This window comes from Pelodiscus sinensis, chromosome 1, assembly GCF_052426305.1.
Source record: "Pelodiscus sinensis isolate ZL-2025 chromosome 1, ASM5242630v1, whole genome shotgun sequence".
Taxonomy (NCBI): Eukaryota; Metazoa; Chordata; order Testudines; family Trionychidae; genus Pelodiscus; species Pelodiscus sinensis.
The window spans coordinates 19,155,686-19,181,193 of record NC_143052.1 but is presented as its reverse complement, the minus strand read 5'-3'; the positions used below and the strand labels follow the sequence as shown (position 1 = coordinate 19,181,193).

General features: G+C 40.2%; 1 long non-coding RNA gene across 1 annotated transcript in view; it reads left to right on the top strand.

Moving 5' to 3' along the window:
- LOC142829060 (uncharacterized) overlaps positions 1–25,508 on the top strand; it is a 132,546-nt gene that overhangs the window by 64,675 nt on the left and 42,363 nt on the right. The window lies entirely within an intron of this gene.

Below are 25,508 nucleotides of genomic sequence, written 5' to 3'. Positions count from 1 at the left end.
CTATAAGTTTTGAATTAAGAACAGCTATGAGTTTTTCTGGAATTTCCCCCTCTTTCATCTTTGCTCTGAATCCCACAGTGACCAGCAAAGACACAACAGAAGTAAATGACTATTGAAGAGACATTTTATTGATGGTCAAACATAACAGACCATTATAATGTTCTGTTAAACTATGTATAAATTGTCCTGCTAGCAAGTGAATATTTTTCTGCTCCTGAATCCTACAAATCACATTATACCTAGAGATTACTATCTAAAGAGATTGCTTACATCAACAAGAAGGAATGGTCCCAGCTTAAGTAAAGATAGATGCATATCTTGCTAAATCAGAATATGGAAACAGATCTCTGGAACAGAAGGAACTGCAGGGAGACTAAGGGCACATCTAGGCTACGTCTAGACTGCAAGCCTCTTTCGAAAGAGGCTTTTTTGAAAGAATCTTTCGAAAAAGCCTCTTTCGAAAAAGAGCGTCTAGACTGCAACCAGTACTTTCGAAAAAGCAAGCCGCTTTTTTGAAAGAAAGCACCCGGGCAGTCTGGATGCTCTCTTTCGAAAATGCCCTGTTTGCATTCAAGAACGCCTTTTTTCGAAAGAGCACTTTCGAAAAAAGGCGTTCTTCCTCGTGAAATTAGGTTTACCGCCGTCGAAAGAAAAGCCGCATTCTTTCGATTTAATTTCGAAAGAATGCGGCTGTAGTCTAGACAAGAGAACTTTTTTCGAAAAAAGGCTTTTTTCGAAAAAACCCTTGAGTCTGGACACAGCCCTAGACAGCACCCTTCTGTCGAAATAAGGTATGTAATTTGCACTACGCAAATTGCGTAGCTTATTCCGAGTCTAAATTGAAAGAGCTTATTTTGAAGTTTGGTGCTATGTAGACAGTGCCAAATTTCAAAATATGGCACTATTCCAACAAATCCCTTAATTCCCATGGAATGAAGGTTACAGGGATCCCGGAATAGCGTGTCTGCTATTTTGGGAAAAAGCAGGCATAAGTAAAGATGCGGTGTTGCTATTTCATGATTCTTCTGGTATCCTGAAATAGCAATGCAGTCTAGACATACATATACCTCAGGGCTACGTCTAGACTGGCATGATTTTTCGCAAATTCCTTTAACAGAAAAGTTTTCCGTTAAAAGCATTTTCAGAAAAGAGCGTCTAGATTGGCACGGATGCTTTTCCTCAAAAGCACTGTTTGTGGAAAAGCATCCGGGGCCAATCTAGACACGCTTTTGTGCAAAAAAGCCCCGATCGCCATTTTTGCAATCGGGGCTTTTTTGCGCAAAACAAATCTCAGCTGTCTACACTGGCCCTTTTGCGTGAATGTTTTGCGCAAAAGGGACTTTTGCCCGAACTGGAGCAGCATAGTATTTCCGCAAAAAGCACTGATCTCTTACAGTAGGAATTCAGTGCTTTTGTGGAAATTCAAGCAGCCAGTGTAGACAGCTGGCAAGTTTTTCTGGAAAAGCGGCTGATTTTCCGGGAAAAACTGGCCAGTCTAGACACAGCCCAGAGGACTGGAGGAGGAGAGAGGAAAGCCTGGCATGAGTGGGAAACAGAATGAAAGAAACATGGTGGAGCCTGCATGCAGAAAATGGAAAAGATCAAAGAAGGAGATTGGTTGGACAGACATGACCAAATATGAAGAAAGAGGTATAAGATTCTATGTACACTAGAATAGAGGAGAAAGGATATTTGAAAGATGGGGAGAAAGAGAAGGATTGAGGGTCATGGCTAGGAAGAAGGAGAGTCTGGTGATTGATTGAACAAGAAAGGAATATTGAAAAGATGAAAAAATGAAACTGAAAAGTGAGAATTGGAGAGGATACAGAAATGGATGTTAAGAAAATGAAAGGGAAAAAAGAGGCATATGGTATCTAGTAATATCTATTAAGAAAAGGACACAATTGAATAGAGGAGGAAAAGAAAAAACTGGAGTGAAAGAAGAAATGGAAAAAGAGAAGCATTGTAAGTTAATTCTTTTATAGAAAGTACAGTGTCCAAATAATGTCCTTAAACACATTCCTTTAAATCATAAGGAGGAATTCTGCTCCTTATGATCATAATATACTACGTCCAGATCCATAAACCACCAAACTTTCCAAAGCAGGCACATGCACAAACAAAATCTCACTCTATCAAGGACAGAGTATGTTTAATTTAATTTAATTTTAATGCCAAGGCCAAGCCAATTAGTTTATAATGCACTCTAATTATCTCTTAAACTGAAACATTCTTTTCAGGCAGCCAGATTGCTCTCAGAAATGTTTGATATCCTTCCTCCTTTAGAAAAAAAGAGAATCCATTTCTTCCCTACCCGATCCTTTAAATCTAAGTCCTAATGATCAATAAAAGCAAAGGAATAGACACAAAAGCTTCAGTAGGAAAGGATTTTTAGAAAGTTTTTTTTTCTTTATCTATACAATTAAATGGACAGTAAGAACAGTGATGATATGGTGCAGATTCTACAAACAATCATGCATATAATTAGACAGTGAGTTATCCCAGTGAAGTAAATTGGTACTGTTCATTCAGCAATTGGGTTTTAATCAAGGCTCCGTTCAAAAAGCACATACACAACTCTTTGATTATATTTCCCCTTATTATATAATAACTATGGGGTGATATCATTGAGTAATGGGTAATATGAATCTTCTTGTTTGAAGTAAAGCTTTCAAAATATTATTGACAAATTAATGTATTTTGATTTTTAAAAATAAACTAAAAGACACCTGTCCAAGTGTGTAGGTACCCTAATGAACATTAACTATATAATTTCAGTCTTAGCAGTGTCAAATGAGTAATTCAGCAAAAAGCCAGCTAGCCACCTACAAAATATCCATTCCCCTCCTTTAATCTATAGGAAGCATCTTCTAACTTTCCTCCAAAAATGATTTCAAATATATATATATATTTATTTATTTTAGGGCTGTCAAGCAATTTAAAAATTTAATTGCAATTAATCACATGTGCTTCCCCTTTGAAACGCTGCTGTGGCATTTCAACAGGGCAGCACTGCATGGAGCCCAGGATCAGCTGGAATCTCCACCTGATTGCCGGCTCCTAATGTGCTGCCCTTTTAAAGCACCAAAACGGCACTTCAAAGGGGCAGCGCAAGCGGAGCCGGGGATCAGCTGGAGTGCCCAGGTGATCCCTGGCTCCATGTTGCAAAGCCCCTTTGAAGTGCTGCTCCGCACTTCAAAGGGGCTTTGTAACAGTGGAGCCAGGCATTAGCTGGGGACTCCAGCTGATCCCCGGCTCCACTTGCACTGCCCCTTTGAAGGGCTGGAGCGGTACTTCGAAGAGGCAGTGCAGCATTAATGCCTGCTATTCATGTGTTAAAAATAGCGTGTTAATCCTGTCCTGCATTAATCACAGGCATTAACACAGGTCAATTGACAGGTCGATATTTTTGCCATAGATATGGAAAATTCCCAATGACAAATTTTACTATATATTTTAGAAAAATGCATCTGTCCGTCCATCTGTGAGTCTGTTCAAGAACTCCTATATGGTAAGAGTAAGGACCATCAAATTCAATATGCAGATTCCTCTTATCATAACTTAAAACAAGGTCAGAGTTGGATTGTTCATAATGGATAATGGAATGTGCATGGCATGGGATTGTTTCATAGAAAACAAAGGGAGGGGTGTGGTAACCTTCCCTCATGACCACATGGGGGCAGAAAGCATCCCAGCAAGAAGCTGCTGGCCAATATCACAACCTTTACCTCTCCGGCCTGCGTCGGGGAGCAGCTGCTGGCTGCTGCACAGCCCCCACTGTCCTGGTCCTGGAGAGAAGCTGACAGGAGGCTTGCATGCCTTCCCCACCCCCAGCCAGCCTGGGCCTACCTGGTCCCCGCCACTCCAGATCAGCTCCGGGAAGAAGCCAGTGCCCTGAGAGGGACCCAGAGAGATGCCAGCCACCACTTGCCCTGCCCTAAGCCTCCACCAACTTGCTGCCCTTCATTCCCCTTCACCTGCCCTGAGCCTCTCCTCACTCCCCAACCTGATTCTCTCACTCCCCACACAAACTCTCCAGGCCCCTGCCCTGAGCTGGCCACATCCCCAAGCCCCTGCCCTGACTCCAGCACCCACCACTCTGCCAGCTCCCTGTCCTGAAAGACCCAATCAATGCCAGGTAAGTCTTCTAGTTAATTATAATTAAAAAGTCCCATCACTACCAGAGTTGGAAGCAAAATAAATATAAATCTTATAAACGTAGAGATTTCTGAAGTGATGCACCCCAAAACTGAGAAGAACTGCAGGCTCCTAAACTTAATGTGTGCAGTAAATAAAGGAATTCTTGGACATCTATTCATGGGTTAGGCTGAAAATGTTTTAAAATCTTATTCTACTCATATATAGCGTTACTCTTTACATAACTGGGAAAGATTCTGCTTTTACTTATACTGCTATAAAACCAGAATAACTCCGTTGAAATAAAAGTTAAAATTAGTGGAGTTACTCCACCTTTATAGTTATGTAAGTAAAGGCAGAAATTATTCCACTGTGTTTTTACCAAATGCAGTGTCATCAAAGTGATGCAAGGGTCTGGGAAATTACTTGTGCCCATTCACGGTTACTTGCATAATTTAGTTAAATCCTAGATTTTTGTTTTAGACTTTTTTCAAGGTTAAGGAGGGTGCCATGGAAACACTGAACTGCATGAAATATTTAATATAAATTTTATGAGAATGATGTAGAACAAGGTTGGTAAAGTGAAGACAAATTTCTCTGCAATCAGTAGCATTCTGTGACCTATTTTCAGATGTACTGATCACCTACAACTCTGACTTCAATGAGACTGGTGGGTGTTCAGCATTGTTGCAACATTAAACCTGCATTTGAGACCTTGAATTCAACCAGAGGTATCTCCATGAACGAATCCAAGATCCATCTGTCCTTGACCCAGAGGCCCCTGTCCCTGATTAGCCTTGCTATTTGATTGTAGAACTCAATCAAGTAGATAAATATGAAAAATCATCGTGATGCACTCAACATCCCTAAGCCAAATGGGAGGAGAGCACAGAGCTTTTCATGGTGAACTTATAGAATTTATATAGTAGAATTAAAGCTTCCTAATTATTGACTACATGGAAATGTGTTTACAAAGCAAGTGAAATCACAGGCCAAGTTTCTCAAAGTGACTAATGATTTGGTTATCTCAGTTTTGGGGTAACACAAGTTTTGAGAGCTCTTACAGGGGTCAATTTGATAATTAGTCTTGCATGTGGAATAGGTCACCCAAAGATATCATGAAGGAAAAAGAGGAGATGGCCAAAAATGTTCCCCTGGAGAACTCCAACAAAGAAGGGGAATGCAGTGGAAGAAGGGTCACCAAAGAAAACAAATGAAAGTATGGTCAAAGGCGTGAGAAGAGAAGCAATGAAGATGGTCACAATGGTCAAGAAAAGACAAGTTATATGGGCAAGGATGTGGGAGAGATCAGCTATATAAAAGACAGCATAAAGGGACAGGAGGATGCTATACGGGCCTTGAAACTTATATTTACAAAAACCTCATTTGATAATAATTTCTGTGGATAGAGAGAGACTGGAGGGGACCTAGCAGTGAGTTTAAAGCAGTGAGATTAATACAGAGAAGGAGGATGGCCATATAGATGAACTTGGAGTTGGGAGGGAAAGTGGATGGTTATTAAATATGGGAAGGGACAAGATGGGAGAAATTGATTCATATTTATATAGGAAGGAGCCAAAGGAGAGGGAAAGATTTACTATATGGGTACAGTTATCAGTTGAGGGAGTGGAGTGAAGGGTTTGTTGAGATGGTCAAAGGATAAGTGTAGTAGTTGGAGGAGCAGAGTAAGACACAGCTCTGAGTCAATGATAAGAGAAACGTAAGATGGTGCGAGGAGAACAGAATATGAAAATGGAATAAAGAAAGGTTGTCCTGGATTTTTATTGATACTCCCCTTGAACAAATTGGCTAGAGCCCTGACAAAGAGAGGAAAGGAGGGGTGGAATCAGCAAGAGAAGGATAAAGAGGCCGTCCTAGCATGTGATCTCACACTGTAGAATATGATTATTTGAGAATTCACAGGGCTGAAGGAATGATATGGTTAGCAGGAAGGGTGCAGATTCTGGTGAAGGGGGATGAGATTCCGGGAAAACATTGCCAGATGTGAGAGGAAGCATTTGAAGAGGGATTAGCATGTACCAGGTGTCAGGGAGGGGGAAGAGAGGAGGATTTGAAGGGGGAATGGTAGGATCTCTAAGGTACAATCAGGAACTGGAGTTCTCCCTTAACTTTCCAACCAGTGCTATCTTTCTCAGTGCTTTGCTAGTGACAAGCAGCAAACCCCTCTAGGGTTATCACTGAGTAAATCAGCATGTGGAGCAGGACACCCAGCTAGTTAGCCACTCTCTAATCACACAGAAAAAGGCACCAACAAATCCCTCAAGCTCCCAGCAGACACCCCAGAACTAGACCACCTTGCATTGGTCAGAAGTCTAACTAGTGTAAGTTTATTACTGAGTCTGCACCTTCTTCAAAGTGCTCTATTTATCTGTGTGTCCAGGGTCATGGCCACTTGCACATCCCATTGGCCGCGGTTCACCATTCCCACCCAATGGGAGCTGCAGGAAGTGTCACTAGCTAGGCTACTGCTTGTTGCAGCTTCCCTTGGCTGGGAACAGCAAACCTCAGCCAATGGGCGCTGTAAGCAGCCAAACCTATAGACATGCAGGTATAGAAAGCACTGGTGGTCCATAATGGGCTAACCCTGGTGAACCGCATCTGTTCTGCAGGCTGCTTATTGCTCACCTCTGATCTAGTTGTTGTGTCAGAGACCAGCAGCTGAGCTGACAAAGGGAACTCATAGTTATTTGTGTGTCTAGCATAATCATGAATGTGGTTAAAGTCATATCTTATCTTTGTTACCTTGTTTGTGTGTGCAATTGAAGGAGCATAAGCAGCTTCAAACATACATTAATGCTAATTTTGCCTCTTCCTATACAAGCCTGGGATCCCTGCAGACTAGACTCCTCTTTTCTATCGTGCAGTTTCACCATTAGATGAATAAGTAGGACATCAAGTTTCCTGAACTCCCGTCCAACAGTTGTAATTTCAGCCACTTTAAAGGACAATCAGTTTGTCTGCTCCAGTTCCAAAGGCTACCTGCCAGCCTGTAACATGACCCCAATCTATTACATTTAAGTCATCTAAGTTAGCTTTTTGAAGATAGTCAAGGGTAGAGGTACCCATAAGGAAACAGTGTATGTTTTCCATATATCACATATGTTGTATGTCTGCACACCTTTTTTTAAATGTGTGACAGTATTACAAAACTGACAACTTTTTACAACCTTTAATTTAGTGTATTTTAAACATATGGTGGGATGCTGTTCTTTTTAGGAAAGTGATAAGTACACTTTGAACATACCTGATGTATCTTATCTATGTGCACAATACATCTGATTTAAAAAAATACAATGCAAAGAAAAACATCGATTTCCCTATTTAGAATAGACAACTGGTTGTCATTGAAAAATATTAGAATGCAGTTTATCTAAGGTCAGTGAATATGAAGAGGCAAAACAGAAGGTGCAACATTGTGATCTGGTCAATTGTAGAGCTGTGTATTTTTTTCTCCCAGGCTCTGCCACTGACCCTTCAGTGTGATAGCAGGCAAGTCACCTCACCTTTCTATGCCTTTGTTTCCCCTTCCATTCTTTATTTTTTGTCTCTTCATATTGTAAGCTTTTCTGGGCAGGGACCGTCTCTCTCTATTCATATGTATAGGGCACAATGGCATCCTATAAGAATGGCCAGAATGGGTGGGCCCAGCAGCCTATCTTCTGATAGTGGCCAATACCATGCGTGTTAGAGGGAATGAACAGAACAGGTAATCATTGAGTAATCTGTCTGTCCCTCATCATGCACACCCAGCTTCTGGTAATCAGAGGTTAGGGACACCCAGAGCATGGGGTTGCACCCCTGGCCATCTGGGCTAATAGCCACTGATGGACGTATCCTCTCATTCTGAGTGATACAATTATAGTAAAATATATTATTGGTATCAGAGCTGCACTGTGGGTTTCACCTCGGACATTATTCTGTCCCTATATACACTATCAGCAGGGCCCTACCATATTCACACAGTGGCAAATTTACAGTTAGTGGAGCCCTGTGCTCAGCTTCATATTTGGGAGACCCCCAGGGACCCAGAAAAGAAAAAGAATGTTCACTCTTCCTACCCCTTCCATTTTTCACTTTTTTTTCTCTTCATCCTCCCCTTATAAGCAATAAGAAGTAAATGAGAATAACGTGAGGTACCTTGATTGTTTTTGTAGTCTAACTTTTTTTCACAGACCACTTGAAAATTGCTGAAGGTCTCAGTGGACCACTTACTGATCTTTCCAAGTATTGTTCGTACCATTAGCTAACTATTGTAAAGTGCTTTGGATAAGAGCAACTTATTAAAAACAAAACCTTTCCTCGTCCACCAGAATGCAGCTCTTGGAGCACACTTTGAGAACTTCTGGTCCAGATGAAAGCTTGTATTTGCATTAAGCAAACGTGGAAAATATGCAAAAATAAAATGTTTAGATGATACGTGAATGGAAAAATAAGTTAACTTGCTCTGAAGAAACTTATTCCACTTATCTACTTGAAGGTGAGGCGGATACAGTTCCATCAGCCAACTGACTGCCCCCTTGCCCCGGGCTTTCCATTTACCAGCCGCTCTCCCTATCACCCGAGGGCAGCAGCCACTCAGCTGGTGACAGCCAACAGCAGTTAAACATTAGCAGTGCTGGAGGACTCAATAGGAGGGTACAGCGCAGCCATGTAGTCAGCTGCCAGAAAGAAGCGGTGCATTCCTGCTTCAAAATATGGCTGTTTCCTGCTCACTGTGCAGCTTGTTCGCTCTCCATCCCCTGCTGCATCCATTCCTGCCATAGGCAGCTACGGCCAGCTGCCCTCCCTATCCTATGCACAGCTGCCACTCCCCAGGTGGTGACCAGCAGCATGAACGCAGGCTGGAAGGCTTCAGAAGAGCACTCGGCAGCCGCCTGGCCTATGGCCAGAGAAAAGTGGCGCTTTCCTACGTCAAAGCGCTGCTTTTCTCTGGCTGGCTGTGTGTCTGCCCCGGGCTCCTCTGGAACCTTCTAGCCCATGTTTGCACTGCTTCCTGGCTCCTGCCAGCAGTCCTGAGGCTGCAGCCTGCAGATGAGCCTCCCTGCTCTTCTCTCCCCCACACAGCCTCTCTGCAGAGGGATTCCCCTCCCCCCAGAGAGAGGCTGGGCAGGCATGCCAGACCCAGTGCTGGATTTCCCGGCCCTAGGGGCCCTGTGTTGTTGGGGGAACCCTGTGCTAAGGCACGGTATGTTTTATTGTAAATGTACCCCAAAATTCACAGCCATGAAAAATGCATCACAGAGCATAAAATCTACCCCAATGAAATCTGGTCTTTTGTGCTGTTACCCTACAGTGTAAAGATTTCATGGGAGTCCCAACCGGAGTAGGAGGGAATCACAACTTAATTCTTCACTGGCTTGAAGAGCTGGGAAGCCAGAGAGCAGCTCCTGTTGACCAAGCACCCAGAGCAAGGCAGCTGGAGAGTGATGGCTGCTGACTAAGGGCCCTGTTCTGCAGGCAGCAGAGCAGAAATAAAGGTGGCAACATCATATCATGCCAGCCTTTCTTCTGTGCTGCTGCTGGTAGCAGGTCTGCCTTCGGAGTGTGGTGCCCAGCCAGCAGCCACCTCTCCTACTGCTTGGCTGTGAAGGCAGTACTGAGACACTGCCCTAAAACTGCTTTGGGGTTAGTCCCCTTCCTAGAATTACAACACTGTGAAATTTCAGGTTTAAATAATAAAAAATACATGTTTAAAAAATCCTTTGTGAAACTGACCAAAATGGACAATGAATTTGATAGGACCCTACTCATCATGTTGTGGTAGGTTATTTATTATAGAGCACGAAGAGGAGAATTATGTGTTGTTGTGTACTGGAGATTAAGGGGCTGTCAACGTTTATTGGAATATTGGGCAAACATCCAAATGATTATCTCAGTCTCTGGAAATGGAATAATCCTAAATCAAGATACATGATGCCTGTATGAGAGGAGAACAAGGGCACCATTTTGGGTGTCTGGGGTGGGGGCAGCAGACGTGCTCTGGAACGTGACTTGCTTTTCATCCTGTTCCCTGGTGAAGGGAGTTCACCAGCCAGGTGTGAGCAGAATGTGAGGAATGCAAGCACTTTTCCCTCACTCTATTAAGCATCCCGGGAATGGGATGAAAAACTAGCCGTGTCCCGGAGCACACGGCTGCTGTTCCCCCACTTTTTCAGATGCCCAAAATGGCACCCTTTGAGGAGAATATTGCCCACAGAATTTATGTTTTGACTCTTCTACAATTACAATATTAGAATTTTTGGTTTGTTTGTAGGTTTTTGCTCAATGAAAAGCATTCTTGTTGATTGAAAACGTACAGGATATTGCTTATTTTAGAGTGGGCGAGAGAAATCTGTGAGAAATCTACCACACTGGAGCAGAGATTTAGACTGGAATAGTAGTTTGAGAAAGGAAGCCTGACAACTTTCAATTTTCTTGAATGTATGCAATGTGTAACCTCTGACAAAGTCTTTAACACAGTTAAGAGTTAAACTGGATGAGCAGTGTCTTGTGCTCTTGTAGAGCATGAAATACACCCATTCTTTAACCAGTGAAAATCAGGAAATACAGTGTTTAAATACACACTATCCTGACTCACTAAGCATGTGGATTTTAGTCCAATCTTATTATTAGAATCAGTTCCTCAATGGGGGAACTTTATCTGTGGGGACCCTTGATCAAATGACTCCAAATATTCACCAGAAGGTATTATCTTGTCCCTGTTTTCTGAATACCAGTATTAAAGGTAACTTTAATGTGCATGTTGATTTAGAGTCATGGAACATTTAGGCTGTGTCTACACTGGGCCACTTATTCCGGAAAATCAGCCACTTTTCCGGAATAAGCTGCGAGATGTCTACACTGGCCCTTTAATTTCTGGAATAGCAACGATGCCCTACTGTACAAAATCAGCCGCTATTCCAGAAAAACTATTCTGCTCCCGCTCAGGCATAAGTCCTTATTCCGGAACACTGTTCCAGAAAAGGGCCAGTGTAGACAGCCCAGTAGTCTTTTCCGGAAAAAAGCCCCGATCGCGAAAATGGCGATCGGGGCTCTTTTCCGGAAAAGCTCATCTACATTGGCCACGGACGCTTTTCCGGAAAAGGGGCTTTTCCGGAAAAGCAGCCTGCCAATGTAGACGCTCCTTTTCCGGAAAAACTGAAAACAGAATAGTATTCCGTTTTAAGCATTTCCGGAAATTCATGCCAGTGTAGACACAGCCTAAGAGAAGGTCTTACTGGAGAGCAAGCTACATTGTAGGAACTTCTTGACCAAAATACCCTAAATTGTACCACTAAGTCTACCTTTGGCCTGAATGTAGCACAATCATTTTATGATGGGGCAATAATACCACCACTATTAAAGTTGTGCCAGGATTTCCATTTTAGCAAGGGGTAAAAAGGTCTACACAACCCATTCTTTTGTGTTAGAATATAATTTTTAAATACTTATTTTATTGTTTTGCACTGGTTGATTCTTCTATAGCAAGTTTGCAGAGGGAGAGCGAGATCATTTAAAGGATTAAGAAGACTGCTTTTAAAAGGATCATATAACTAATTTTTCTAATGTTTGACATTTTCTTCACAACTCTTTTTCATAAAAACTACAGCACTTTGTGGAGTGGGAATGATAGATGAGAAGTCTTCGTTTGTGTAGATTAGATGGATTATTTTAGAAAGTTGAGATTTTTCTGTGTTTATTTTTATGCTAAATGTACATTTCTGTTCTGGGTGACAACAGAATCCTGGTGCCACATTAGTCAATGTTAACTTTATGCCAGTCCATAGAATAAGCCTCTCTACTAAGGGTCTGTTTTCTGAAGCTCATCAACCTTTTTGATCATATTGACACTGAGGCTATGTCTAGACTACTGTCTCTTTTGACTTTCTGTTGAAATAATGCAATTGCAGTGTGGATGTAAGTACAGTTTTTCCAGAAAAATGGCTGTTTTTCCAGAAAAACTCTGCGGTGTAGAGATTACCCTACACTCTCAACCATACCCTGAGAGTAGCTTACCTTTTTCTTTTATCACTCTCAGACCCATTGATGGAGAATGTGACATGTTTCACTCATGTGCGGATCCTGTGGATAGAACTATCACTTTTAGGGTAGAAGAACTTTTAAAATATTTTTAAACTGGTCCTTTCTACCATACAGTAGCTGATCCTCACTGTAATTGTAATGACTATGAAAGCCTTAGATTTGTACCACAAGTAGTTATAAGAACCAAACAATTACCACACTCATTATACTCCAATTAACTACTTGTATATTGCTTCTGGAAAGAGGTATGGGGTGAAAGAGGCCTCTATAGTTAATAATAGTTTGGAGAGAATCAGAGTGATAGTTTATGTCCCAGGTGTAACTAAAAATGTATCAGAGCCACAACATTTGGAAATCATGTGACTTGGGATGGGGAAGCCCTTGATTCAAATGGCTTCAGATTTTTATCCCGGCCCTAAACGAGACCCCAGTGAAGCACAGCAGCAATTTTCAAGATCATCTGAGAGAGCCTGTGGATTGCAGAACATTTACTAAGAATGGCTGTTAAACAGTGAGCTAGTGTCCATGTTAACTTCATTGGTGCTGCTGCCCATTGTAATGTTACATACCTAGTGCTTACTAGTCAGTATGTGAAACAGCATATGGTATGTCATGTATTCTACCTGTTGTATAGTATGTTTAAGTGCCAAATTGCAGACTAGAGATGAACAATACTAACAAAACCATCAGGTGAATGTTAGGATCATGACAATATCAAGGGCTGCAGTGAAAGGAAGAGATATCTGTGTTGAAGATTTTGGGGGAGCTATCTGTGGTCACTCAATTAGTGTGAACTAAAATAATGGGGCAGCCACTCTCCAAAGCTGATGGCAGTGCTGTCCTGAGGGGGGCACAAGGCCTGGGGCAACCCCCTTCTCCATCGCAGGCCATGTCCCCACTCTGTCCTATTCCTTCCCTAAACCCTACCCTGGCTCCATCCTCACCCTGTCCCTGAGCAATGTGGCCTTTTGATCTTTGCATCAATAGCTATAGTAATAGCTATGGAGTGCCTATGTTTAGCAGTGCAGTCTAGTGTGGGCCAAATCCCAGGCTTCTGAAATCCTACCCAATTTACTGATGGGCCTGCAGTAGGGCAACTGTGCATCATTTACTCATTCCTGAAGAGCCATGGGTCTACCTGGCAAGAGTGTGAAGTGTCTTCATATTACCTGCTTTGCCTCAATACTCCTTTTCAAGTTGCAGTGTAGATATCACCAGAGGACTCATCAGCCCTGAGTTCAGACTAAACTTCTGGAGTCTCTTGGTGCCATGCCAATCAATGCTCTCTTTCCCCAACAGCACCTATTGTAATATAAATAACATCTCATGCATGATGTAATGCCTAAAGGCAAAATACTGCTGCCTTCTCATGTTTTCTCATTTCCAGTTCCAGAAAGCTTAATTTTTCCCCCTAATTTACATGCTTAATATTTATGTTGGATAGAATGCTCTTTGTGAAACATGAAAAATATGTAAAAACAAATGGTAAATTAAATAGTGGACAATACATTAACTGTTAGAAACACAAAAGCATTTTTATAGTGCAAAAGGGAAACTTATCGACTCCAGATGCATTTTGCACATTTTTAACACTGAGAACATTTAGTGCACAAAAAACAGACTCTTCAGTCCATGTTTAATCACTACTATAAAATGTATTTGAAAAATAGTAAAAACTCTTCAGTGTTTACAAACAATGAAACTTTGAACATGCATTGTACTTTTATGTTTGTTCTTCCACTGCTGGCAATTGTAGCTTGTGATCCATGTCAGGAAACACCTGCCTCGTTTGGTAGTTCTAAAATGGAGGATATAAATTACAGGCCCTGAGAAGTTTTATGAACCATTTTACCCAAACCAGCTCCTATGCTGTAAACTTTGTGTTCATTGCATCTCCAGCTTTCCAGACTAGTAGATGACCACCACTATTATGATTATATGTAAACTACATTTGTTGTTGTTTACCATGAAGAATACTTTGAGTGCTTCAAGCACTCAATGTGAAGAAAGCATTAACCCTTTCGTGACTAGCCTTCACTTCAAATTCTGTCCTGTGGCAGCTTTCCTTCTTATGTGCTTCATCATCATTTATTTGATAGCAGAGCTATGAGGCCCCACGTAAGACTAGGGCCTCCTTGTGCTAGACATTTTGCAACAGATAGGGCATGATGGCATTGTCTGCAGTTTGGACTACAGGTGATGGGAATATCAGTGGGCACCTAAGTACTGCACTGTAAGCCCCATGTGCACTCTGTGGGTTCAAGATAAAAGGCTTCTACTTCCTATTAACATAATCAAAGAGAATTAATGCTAAGTGGGAACATTTTGGTTTGCATCTGCAATGTCCACACAGTTGATTTAGAATGCAGCACTTAGATACACATTGCTACTCACATCCTTGTAGTCTGAATTGTGGGGGCAGCATAGACATGTTCCAAGCAAAGGACCTAAAACACTTAAATAGCCAAGGTGGGAGAGGACGCTAAGGCACATAGGCAACTGGACCAAGGTCTCACAGCAGGTCAGTGGCAGAGCCCCAGGCCTTTAGATCCTGGTCAGTGCTCTGTCCACTAATGAACACTGCCTCTCCTTAAGAGCCTGCACTTCAGAGGTGATGTCTCCTGAACATGCAAGACAATAAGTTTGCTCCACGCAGTTAGTTCATGAGGCAGTTTCAAAGCAATTTACATGTACACTGAAAACTGTATCCTTAAGTGTTAATATGCTTACACATACCCAAACTTCAGCTCATTCCTTGCTAATTTTGAAATTTATATACAGCTGGTCCAAATTTTGGATGCATGTGTGAATTATTTAAAAATTCTCATACTTTGAAATAGATACTTAAAGTAAAATTGATTTTTTGCAACTAGCAGAGAATTATCCAACTGTTCAAATTATTACAGTCACCTTGCTGCAACAAATTGCAATGGGTTATGGAAGGGTTATTAAGACTCGAGTTTGATGCCATGCATTGAATGTGAGTGGGGAAAGAGGTGAACTTAGATTAGTCTAGGTTTTATAAGCTCTGAAAAATGCACAGCACATTTGTTTTTCTGGTCAGGGTATTTCACATCCAAATGACTGTATCTGTTTTGTCTTTTCTGTATTTATGAAGCAGATGATTCCATAGCTTCAGGTATTGTGCATGGTGAGGTCAGAAAATATTAAAGACACAAGTCTTTCTACCAGAAATAGAGTGAAACAAACTATTTCTTCTTTCTTGTGCTCCCCTTCCACCTCCGAAAAAAACACAAACAAATAAGCAAACAAGTACCCTTACAGAAAACTGGATATTTAAAATCTTGAACAAGGAGTGATACTTTGCTAATTTTATTGTAGCTTGAATCAAACACTAAATCCTAGCCTAACTTTGGGAATATATGGTCCTATGCCATATTCAAAATGGTGGTCCTATACCATATTCAGACTCCATTACTCAATCCCTCCTGAGTGATTACATCTACAGCATACAAGGAATCACTTGCAGAGTACTAGATTTTGTACTGTTGAATTTATCATGCAGAGTTTATTGTAATCATATAAAGGTTCAAACTTTGTGTTAGCAAGAATGTGGTTTGACTTGTAATACAACAGGTAAACAAATAGTGAGGGGAACTGAGGAACACACACAGAACAACGTATAAGGGTAGTGATAACATGTTCAAAGCAATATATGGAGTTTAGAACAGACTGAACAGCTAAATGCCTGCCCATCTCGGAAAATTTACCCGCAAATTACAATTAACAATTTGATAGCATTAAACTCAATAGCAAAACTCCCATTTCACTAATTATGTAGAATATGCATAGACTGTAAAAAAGAAACCGTTCACAAAATTCTGTCTACCACACCACTTAAATGAAATAAACTACATTAAAAACAGAGTGTAAGAGAAGAGGAAATTCATCATTAAAAAGTTTTCCAAAATAGTTCCATGAGCAGAGAAAATCAAATGTTTAATAGTTTGTCTTATTCAAGAATATAAAGTTACAAGATGCATTTTTTTTCATTTCCCTGTTGATTAAATGAAGAAAGGGTAAATTGAAAAAGGGCTATACCAAGGGACTTGTCTGCAAGGTGTTGCAAACCAGAGTGCAAAAATGCACCTCAGACCATAGTATTTGACAAAGTCACCATATGGATCCTGACAGGGACATCCCTAGAAAGGTGTGGGACTTGGGGTACCCACCCAGATGTGGGGCCCACTACAACCACCCCCCTCTTGACCCAGGCCCCACACTGCTCCTTCTCTATCTCTACCCCATCCCTTCCTCATGTTCCACCTCTACTTCATCCCTGCCCCATCTCTTCCTGTCTAGCAGATGGTAGTGGAGCGAAGCAGGTTGCTGGATGTCTCTGCTTCCTGCAGCTCCCATCACCACAGTGAGTTGTGGGGGCTGTTAACTACTGCTGCTACCCCTCACCAGATCGTCCTGTCCATAGAGAAGTTAGGGCTGCCACAGGGCACTGGGCAGCCATCACAAACAGTATTGTTATGCTTATAAGATAACATGAGATCTTTTTCAATGAAAAAGGCAATATGCCATGAAAGGCAGAATATGCATTTAAACACACACATACACACACTGGTCCTGCAAATGATCTTAGAGTTACCAGTCTGTCATGGCTCATGTCAATCTAAAGGCCAGATAGATTGAATGCAAATGAGGAGTTGAACTCTGTCCCAATCCAATGCTCCGAGGCTTTTCAGGACTGAACCCAAAGTTCCATGGCAAAACACCCCATTTTTATACTTGTAGGTTCCCATTTGATTCTATAGATTTTGCAATGTCATATTGCAATTATTAATCCTTAAGTGATATTAACCTTGGAATTTCTACTGTTAGTCATTTGATGGCTATCATTGGGCTTCCCATCATTAATGCTTACTTGTCATCTTGCCTTTGGGGATGTTTGTGGCTACAGTATCACACTGTCAAAAGTCTATATTTCTTTTGATGTACTGCTCTTTCAAATGGCACAAAGAAATGTACTAAGTCTCTGTTTAGACAAGTCCAGAATCTTGATGCTATTCATCAAGGCCCTGAAAGTGCTCACTGATGTACTTAATGTTATGCACAGGAGTAGTCCCACTGAGTAGAACAGTTAGCAGGATTAGATTTGCCACACTACTATGTATTTAGCAAAGCATATTGCAAACAGTAAAGAACTGTATGGAGCGAGGAGACAAAGTTATGCTGGGGGTGTGGGGGTGTGGAGAGAACACATCTTTTGATTAAAAAGTACCTAAATGTTTAAATCCAAATTATAAATAGTATATGGGGAGAGGTATTCCTTATGTTAACTAAAAGTGCCAAAATAATTGAGCCCTTGTAAGAACAATATTATTTTTTTCTCTCTTCAGTTATATTTGCCCTGGGGTGGTGCATCAAGCACTTTTGCCAGTTCTCCAATCTATGATATAAACGTGATACATTTCAGAGTGTTCATTACTTTTCCTATGTGAATCATCATGAATTTCAGTATCAGCAACAAAAAATTTTCCACAAATGTCTTCCAATAATTATCTCTTCTTTTCAGAGTTTTGTGGTTCACTAGCCACATGCTCACAGAAATTCATAAGAACATAAGAACATAAGAACGGCCGTACTGGGTCAGACCAAAGGTCCATCTAGCCCAGTATCCTGTCTACCGACAGTGGCCAGCACCAGGTGCCCCAGAGAGGGTGGACCGAAGACAATGATCAAGCGATTTGTCTCCTGCCATCCCTCTCCAGCCTCTGACAAACAGAGGCCAAGGACACCATTTTATCCCCTGGCTAATAGCCTTTTATGGACCTAACCTCCATGAAATTATCTAGCTTCTCTTTAAACTCTATTATAGTCCTAGCCTTCACAGCCTCCTCTGGCAAGAAGTTCCACAGGTTGACTACACGCTGTGTGAAGAAGAACTTTTTTTTATTAGTTTTAAACCTGCTACCCATTAATTTCATTTGGTGTCCTCTAGTTCTTCTATTTAGGGAACTAATAAATAACTTTTCTTTATTGGCCCTCTCCACACCACTCATGATTTTATAGACCTCTATCATATCCCCCCTCAGTCTCCTCTTTTCTAAACTGAAAAGTCCCAGTTGCTTTAACCTCTCCTCATATGGGACCCGTTCCAAACCCCTAATCATTTTAGTTGCCCTTTTCTGAACCCTTTCCAAGGCCAAAATATCTTTTTTGAGGTGAGGAGACCACATCTGTACACAGGATTCAAGATGTGGGCGTACCATAGTTTTATACAGGGGCAGTAAGATATTCATAAAATGACTGAAAATAGCAGAAGACATATATTTCCTGCTCCCTGTTGGGGTTTATTTCTTTCGGAGACATAACATGTGATGTCTTGTGTTGCAAATTCCATGTACTGGGGAGGCAGAAAATGGGCAATCAGGTATCTCACTGAAGTTGACTCTGAACTTGGAGGAGGGAGGAGAAAAGGAAGGAAAGTGAACAAAAGCTCTTTCTTCCCTCCACAACTGGCTGAGCAAACGATTTTTGGAAGCATTCAGAATCAGTATGCTTCCCGAAAAATGATCTGTCATGATTAAATTATCAAGCAAACAGCTTGAGCTGACAACTATTAATGTGCATTCAAAGAGGCTTTTTTTGGTCTCTGTCTCATTCTTTCTCTCACATATAAACACATCCCCCCACCCCTTTACCAATCTTGCTTTCATAATAGGGATGAAATTCACCTTTATGCACAGGGCAAACAGAGGGCCTATGCATCACTTATACCCTCACTTTGAGATATTAAATGAGGCATAGGTTTCATGCTGAACCTCTTCACAGGGGTGAATTTGGCACTACATCTAATCCCTTTATTAAGTACAAAGATTAATACCATACAAAGGCACAAATATTTAAGGCAAATTACAAACTTTCAATGTGACCTGATTTTTTAGAAGTACTCACACTCAATTAGGCATTTAACTGAGTCTTTTTTATAAACCGGGCTCCAGCATTGCTCTTGACCCAATAGTCCTGAGTGCTTCTGCAAATCTGGCCCTTTCATTTAGGTGCTTATAGAAGTTATGCAGTTTTGAAAAACTTACCTAACATTTATAATCTCTCTGTTTTTGCCAAGCACAATTAAAGATCCATCATGATGGCCTCTGAACTGAATGGAACTAGGATTTATAAATAAACAGTATAAATAAGGATTTCACATATCTCACCACTTTGTTTTCACTGTGTCACTACGTTTTTCTTTGATACTCTTTTCTTAAGTGTGGCACATATGTTGTGTTACTCTTTATCAAGTATATTTAAAACGGACTCTCAAAGGTTTTCTGAAAGCCAGTTTATTACTCTAAATTAAGATTTAATTGTGTCTCAGCCATAACAGCAGAATACATAAAATGAGATGCATCGACCACTTTTATCTCAGTCACCATATGTAATTAAAAACATCAAAGGTTGAGATTTTGTGGGGGGAAGATAGAGAAAACCCAGCTGAACTGTAATTTTACTAATGTCTTTAAAAATGTTCAATCGATATTGTTACATAGGAAGAGAGCTGTCATTAAGTAAGATAACAGCACTTCAGAAAGGATGGGGTTGTTTATTTTTTTTCTCTGAGACATGTTACAGGAGTATGACCAGATGGAAGCCTGACTAATCCGTGCTCAGAAATGTTGGGGACACCATTTCCTGCTTCATTTAGCATGAAACACATACTCAGCTTTGGTCTGTCTTCCTACTTTTCTCTGTCACCATCCTTAAAATTCTACCTTTTTCCCCAAAGATCTGGCTATTTTTTCATATTCAGAAAATGAATTATTTCATGACAGACTAAAAAAATCTTCATCGCCTTCTAGAGGGACTACTCCGTAATAACAAGGAGAATTGGTGCACCATCAATCAATCTTCAGTCTGTGAAAGAAAGTTCAGTGCTCAAACCATGAACCACAGTGATGGAATTCAAATCTATAGAGAATGATTGAAGATCATCTTGGCAGGTGTCATTTGCTATGTCAGTCACCTTGACGTTTCCCTGACTAGGCATGTGGCTTTATTACTGGTAAATTTCAGGCTGCCAGGGCAGACAAATGTGCTGTTTCGTACCTGTCTCTCCTATTCACTCAGCACATACATCCCAATTTATGTTTGGCCTCTTAGGGGAAAGTCAGTGCCATTATCCATCTGTCCTGTGTTTTCTCCTTGACCTTTTCATGCTTGCTGCTTGGTTTTATGGGCTACCGCAGCTTTGCCTTTGCACAGTTTTTTTAATGCTAGAAATATTGGGCTCATTTAGCAACATCAGAAAACACCAGGGACCAGGAATCACATCTACAAAATGATAGATTATTCTGCAGTTAATGGTATGTCTTAAATCAAGCATTAGGCGCGATAGTTTTTGAGGGTGCCATCTAAAGCAAATTACCACTCTCTGCAAGAGATACCTAATAAATGCGGATCAAAAGTTGCCTTTTGCTAGTATGTCACTAACTACACAAGCTGCAACATTGTCATTTGCTTTTTCAAATACCACAGCATATAGAGCTATCACTTAGATGAGACCTACCCATGTTTCCGTTTGAAAAGCAGGACCTTCAGCAGTTCTGATATGATTCCCATTTCCTATTGAACTGTCATGACGAACTTGGAGAGATACCATGCAGGATGCAGGTGTCCAGGTCAAATGAGAAAGGAGGAAGTTCAAAAGCATCCCCTCCCTCAATTACTGATATTGTTGTGCCAGCAAAGTGTGTCACAGGAAATCTCAGAAATGGCACATGCTGGTGAGGACTCAGAGTGATGATATATAGACTATAATAGCTGGCACTCAAAACTTAACTAATTGTAATCATGGGCTAGCCTTGAATGTATGATCAAAAGAAAATATCTAATATTTATTAAAGGAATGATTAATTGTAAACAAACAAACAAAAGTAATCCCTCCTCCGCGAACTGTAGCATACTCTTGTTTAAAATAACCTGTCCTTGGTTGCCCTCAATATGGCATATAATAGCTGAAAAAGCCTCTTAATTGTGTATATTTTGATGTCAGTTACCAAGCAGACTAATATTCCTTAAACTGTACTGGAACATAAATTAATATCCTTCCTGAAACCAACAATTTCAGCGTGAATATAAAACTTGCTAAGATTTCTTTACATGTCATGAGGCAAGGCTAAGAAATGAGACACATGCTATTCTTAAACAGTTATAGCCATACAAGCAGCTATCTCCTTATTCTGATCAACAGCTGAGCTAAATATAAAAAGTGTTCTTTTAAAAAGTGCCATTTAGATTCCAGTGTAATAGAGATGTAATGCATATGTCAAGTTGCTGAGATGTCAGCTTAAATAGAAGCCAGTTTGTCATTTGGTAATTATTGCTATTTAGGCCCTAGGTATTAGTGCTAACATTAGCAAGTGAATGTTAAGTATATATAATGTGAAAGTAAAAACAAAAAAAATAAAACAAAATTACATGGCATAAATGCTTCAATAATTATCAGTCATTCAGGTTACCTTTTATAGTTCAAATAGAATCTAAAGTAGAAGTAAAATGGAGTCTGTCTTATAAAATCAGCCTATTTTCAAAAACATTCCTTATTGCCTTGTGATACTGTAGACAAAATGAGAAAACAGATGCAAATGTTAAAAAGGTTTTGTTGTAAAGGAAATATCACTGCAGTTTTGCTAAACATCATTTTTTTGGGGGGAAAAAAGTATCTATGTATGTTTTATGCTGAACTTAGTGATTGTGCTTTTTATGTTCCATTTCCAGAGCAGCATCTTAATGACTGTTACCTAGGCCTATCGACTTTCCGTAAATATTCCCTGGAGTAGTGTTTCACTTATGAGTAGCTTTCTAAATGTAGCCTTCTGTAGTACTTTGTTCTGGTCCTAAACCCTTGCAGCAGGGTTATGTTTTAAAAACATGTAGCCAATGCAGATCACCCGCTAACAGCTAATGATCCTGACAGAATGCCAGTTATATTAGGATGCTTTCCTAGCAAAGCTGATAAATATGAAAGAGACCTTTCAGAGCAGAGTAGGATGAGGCTAAGCATATATTAGACACACATTACAAGTCTGTTTGTAAGCCAATCATCTCTCGCTTTAAAGAACTGAACAAAAAAAAAAAGAGGGGAAGATTTTAACACAATGATTGTAAATGTGCATTTTCATTTATAAAACTTGACATATATTCATCACCTCCTCCACAAAGAATTTTGAGTAATAAAAGTATCATGAGTTAACTAAGATAAATCTCTTCAGTAATAATGGGGCTATTTTCTCTAGCTCACCATGCAAGCAATAGTGTCAGCAAAATGCAATAGAGTGTTTCCAAATCCATTTGAAAATGCTCACTCCCCAGAGATTTAAATATATGGAATGGAAGGAAAGGCATAATAGATATCCAAATGATAATATTCATCCTCCTCTTACTCTGCTACCCAGAGCATAGAGCAGTGTTTTGTCAAGTAAGTCATATAAGTTCCAAAGAATGAATATATAAAGAGTTCATATGACATATCAAGGTCTACCACTAAAAACTACAGAAAGTAGGAGGAGATCATTTGGCCAAAGTTAAATTTGAAGTATGGAGACAGTAGGTTTTAAACACAGTCATGGAGATTTATGTATATATTTATGCATGTATTTATGTATACTTTTACTCCGCCTCTCTGTTTAAAATATTTGAGGAGGTTTATAAAATTTTTAAAACACAATATAAATATATATAAAAAAGTAAAATACAAGACCCCAAGTGGCGGGCGGGGGTATAAAACTTGCTAAGATACCTCAAGGGCATGCGCACCCACACACAAACTCAAACACTAATAAAAGCGTGGCTAGTCAATTTCTAAAATGGCAACCGACCAGGAACATGCTAATGAAGTGCAGGATATTTAAATCCCTCGCTTCATTTGCAATGTCAATCGCCCTCATTAGACTCCCTAGATTGAACTAGGGGGCTAGTGTAGACATACCCTCAGATACCTTTTTCCTGACAACCGCTATGCTTAGCAACTTATTTTACATTAAATGCTTTCTACTCAAGGGTTATAAGTCTGGACACTGTTGGTGTGTTAGTCTTTTACCTTTATTCATGTGTTGAGTGTGTATCTTATTCCATGAATAGTCCAAGTGTGATGTCTATGAAACAGTCTGCCCTTGTCAAGGGCAGTACTTGTGGTAGTAGATGCTCTTAAAAGTTGATAACTGTGGCAGAACAGGGCCACCCTTCATAAGAGCATGTTTTAAAATGTACCCAAGTGGGTGTTGTGGCAGAACGGGCAAGTGGTTTGCTGAATAAACTTGCTTTGACAATGGAAAAAAATAAAATTAGGTGCCAAGAGAATCTATTTCTATTCGTTTCTCTTTACTGGTTCAGATATGACTTTCCTCGCCATAATAGCTGAGTTTGCGAACCTCCCGGAAGTGGATTGGCTTCTTCCTATTCTATATTTTCCTTTGCAGCTACTACAGTATTAAATTTTAAAATGCAAATAAGAAAAAAGGAAAACCTGGATTACTCTACAGTGTAAGATCCTACTTCCTTTGGCATCATGAGAATTTTGCCAGGGATTTCAGTTGCACAATTACCATAGCAAATATATAAACATTTAGAAATTAGTCTTAGCCTTCACAACATCTTTAAATAGGGTTAAAAAGAGCCAGATAAATTCATATGGTTCATCAACAGCTATTAGCCAGGAGCAGTATCCATAGCCTTTATTTCCAGAGCCTAGTAATGAGAGACTGAGAATGGATAACTTGAAGTCTATCTGTTCTGTTCATTCCATCTGGGGCACCTGGTCACTGTCAGGAGACAGGTTATTTGTCTAGAAGGACCTTTGGTCTGACCCATCATGGCCATTCTTATGATGTAGTAATAACTCTGGAAAATGACATAAAACAACTTTCTTCCATATAAAACTATGATAGAGTTAGATTTCCAGTGATATAAGAGTAAGATAAAAACAAGCATAGTAAGAATAACACAACTAGCAAACAGTAAAGCTGCTTAAATATTTATAATGTCCAAGTTATTGCATGAGTATGGTGGCACTTGTTGTGCTTAATTCTCACCTGATGAAGTGGGTTTTACCCAAGAAAGCTCATGATCTGATACATTTGTTAGTCTCTAAGGTGTTTTTAAAATTACAGACTAAGGGTACGTCTAGACTACCGGGTTTTGTCGACATAGGTTTTGTTGACAGTATCTGTCGACAAAACTTCTGTCAACAAAGAGCGTCCAGACACATTGAGTTCTGTCGACAAAGCAAGCTGCTTTGTCGACAGAACCCTGTAGTCTAGATGCAACCCTACAGGCAATAACACCTTCTGTCGACAGAACTCTGTCGACAGAAGGTGTTATGCCTCGTAAAATGAGGTATACCAGCGTCAACAAAACTGCTGAGTTCTGTCAACGTTATGTCGACAGAACTCAGCGGTAGTGTAGACGCTGGTATAGTTTTGTCAACAAAAGTCCACTTTTGTCGACAAAACTCAGTAGTCTAGACACACCCTAACACAGGAACCCCCCTGAGACTTCTAATCTCTACAATAAGTCTCATCAAAAATAGTCCATCAAAATAGTATTTTTGTTAAATAAAAATGGGTTTTCCATGAAAAAGCTAGACTTTCTACCTGGGAGAAAACATCTTTTTTCTCCACACCTCTACAATATATTCCACTGCTACTTTGGTCAGAACCATTCACCAGTACTTGTAGTAGAGATGTCAAAAGTGCATGGTTTCTCTGGAATGTCATCTGATTTTGGTGGATAAAAATAGAAAGGTGATGAAGTGCCTGGTAATTTTTATTTGCCTTTGAAAATATATAGAGCTTCCCAGATAGAAAGAAAATTGTATTGTTGATAGCATACAGAACAATATTGTTCTGAAACTCTTAAAGAACTGAAAAGCTTTGTAGCTACAATGCTTTGAGTGCAAGTATCCAGTCTCTCCAGCAACATCATTGGCACCCACAGCTGTGTCCCTTATGCTCTGTTTTAGGTGTTAGTGAAATCATCAACTGTCGCAGAGGAAACAAAAAGTCTTGTTTTAGCAGGTAAGCCAGAGAGAGACCTTTGACATTCAGGATGCTATGCTTGCAATGTACACATGTAAAAACAAAACCTGTATTTATTACTCAGGGAAAACTCAAATTGGCCACAATGGAAGTTTTACCTGTGTTAATAAAGCCTTCAGGAATTGGTCCGTATACAGGTCCTGATTTCTGAGTTTTTCCATTGATTTCAGTGTGACCAGAATTTCACTCATTAACTTTAGTATGTTTAAAACTCAGTAAGGACATTAGCACTTGTCCCTCAACCACATATACTGGGGTTAG